Genomic DNA, 2,347 nt, shown 5'->3' with positions numbered 1-2,347 from the left:
AAGGAAAAACTAATTTTCTTAAAATGGCAAACACAAAGATATTATATTGATTAAATGATCAATTCAACTCGACTATTTTGTAGAAGTGGAATACCGACCTTTACAGATTCAACAGTTACCTCGACAAGTTTTTATTTACCTTTAAGGCTTTCTTTTACATTTATCTCAGTACATCATTTGTTTAGCATCTTTCTGTTCTTGCAAACTATAGCTTTTTTTGGTCTTTTCATAAAAACAAATGTTCATCTCCAATAAAACCAAAATATAGTAAACTCAGAGTTAAAACAGTCAAGTTTAAACCTCAAAAAAAGATAATAGCAGGGAGGAATGAACATCTTTTCTTTGTTAAGAAAAAGACGACATCAATCTCTTTTTGTAACAGGTGTACCATTCACTTGTTTGTTTGTTTGTTTGACAAGTATGGTTGTAACACATTATGGAACTTCTGCTCACTTAGGTTCTTCGGTTCATTTTGTTTTTCTAGCTCTCACACATACATACAGAAACGACATAGGAAATAAGTTACAAAGAGTGATAAAGGAGTTTCAATAAGGTAGATTTTGGGGATGAAAGAGATAACAGCAAGAAAGCAGATCAACCTGATAGGATAATATACTCATGAATATACTCACCACTGGTAACAATTTCGGACCAAAACTTAAGATATACAACTCGTGAATATGGAGATGAAAGCTGACTTGCCCAAGAAAAAATGCAAATGATGCAATGAACTCCCTACAATGAAATGATTGCGGTCCGACTGTTGAAACATAAATCACCAATCAACTAGAAGAATGAAAAAATGTTAAAGAGGCATAATCAATTACCCAACTCAACTAGGATAAACGAATATTAAGCATTAACAGGTAATTTCTAAATGCTGGCCTGACTTCAACACCGATTTATAGAGTAACACCCACGGCCCCAACTTGGAGTCCTAATGCAGTAATGCACACATTATAATCAAGCACATAACGTCTGAAAATTAGCAAATTTTCAGTACCTATACAATGAAGGTAAGTTCAAATAACAACCACTATAATTCAGCTTGAACAACACAGTGCATCCAATTCTTAACAAATAATAGTATGAAAATCCCTATGGCTCTTCACCTGGCAAAACTAGTAATAATAAAAAATCACATAAGTTTCCATTCCACAAGAAGGTAAATTACTTGAATATAGAGACTCATCTTACAGTTTCTAACTTCGACGACAAATAAAACCCTATTTTATGAAGTAACGCCCACTGACCCAAGTTCAAAGCTTTATATATTCAAAACCCTTTTTTAGGCCAAGTAGAATAATTGAAACCCTATTTATTACATTAGAAAAGCTAATTTAAGTATAAAGTATCTAACCTGAGCAGGAGAACGAATTGGAGATTTCAGGATATGGGGGCGCCCGCCGCTGGAGCCTGGACAGGAGCGATATGATGGTCGCTGGGTTGTAACCGTCGGGAGGGAAGGGGAGCGGCGCTGCGGCGGAGTGAGCTGACAGAAAGAGACTGGGCTGGGCTCTAATCGCCGTGCCGTTGTCGTCGCCTGTGAATCAGCCGGAGCAGCCTAACAACATCTTCGTGGAGCCCACCGTATAACTCAAATGGACCAAGGCGTTGTTTAATTTGACCGAAAAGTCTAAAAATACCGATAAAGTTTACCGTTTGAAATTATTAAGTTGTTAGATAATTTTTTGAAACAAATAAGATTTGGATATTTTAAAATCTATTAAATAATTCTTTTGATTTTCTAAAACATGTTAGATACATCTTTATGATTTAGGGGCTGTTTGACAGTTATTGAATGATTTAATACAGAATGATTACGTGGTCAGAATGATTAAGAGATTATGTATGATTTAGTGTTAGATAGAAAAAGGTTGTTTGGAAACTATTTTGAATTAACAGTCTGAATGACATAAAATTATCATTTTACCATCATTCTTGTGTTTAATGAAAATTAACGTTTGACAACAGTTCTGAAAGAAATTTCTAAATGAAAAATAGAAAATAATTAATRGTTCAAGCCAATACATAATAGTATATCAATCCAAACAAGCATGACAAGATTGAAAAGCATAGGAAAAAATCTCTTATAATTCCCTATCCAAAGCATTCTATCATAAAAAAAGAGTATACATATTGTATACAATAAACCAGATTATACATAAAAAAAAACAAGATGTTGATTTTTGCTGTGCAAATGTGTTCCTCCAGATCTGTGGCCAGGTGTGGTGAAAAGAAAACTTGGTAGATAGGAAGTCCACTGCCAAGAAGGATTATCTTATGTTTCCCAAGGCCAAGGAGATATGTTCATATTTAGGTAGGTTTTTGCCATGTCACCATACAA

The 2,347-nt window shown here is 34.3% G+C and overlaps 1 protein-coding gene across 1 annotated transcript in view; it reads right to left on the bottom strand.

The window, feature by feature from the left end:
• The window catches only part of LOC112503765 (protein WHAT'S THIS FACTOR 1), a 4,489-nt gene extending 2,998 nt beyond the window's left edge, over positions 1–1,491 (bottom strand). Inside the window, exon 1 of the mRNA XM_025107769.1 lies at positions 1,361–1,491. The gene's annotated coding sequence lies outside the window, so the exon portion shown is untranslated. The remainder of the gene's footprint in view (positions 1–1,360) is intronic.
• Positions 1,492–2,347: the final 856 nt, after the last annotated feature.

Source organism: Cynara cardunculus, unplaced genomic scaffold, assembly GCF_001531365.2.
Source record: "Cynara cardunculus var. scolymus isolate 2C unplaced genomic scaffold, CcrdV1 Un_Scaffold_3752, whole genome shotgun sequence".
NCBI classification, from domain to species: domain Eukaryota; kingdom Viridiplantae; phylum Streptophyta; class Magnoliopsida; order Asterales; family Asteraceae; genus Cynara; species Cynara cardunculus.
This window is presented reverse-complemented; position numbering and strand designations above follow the sequence as displayed.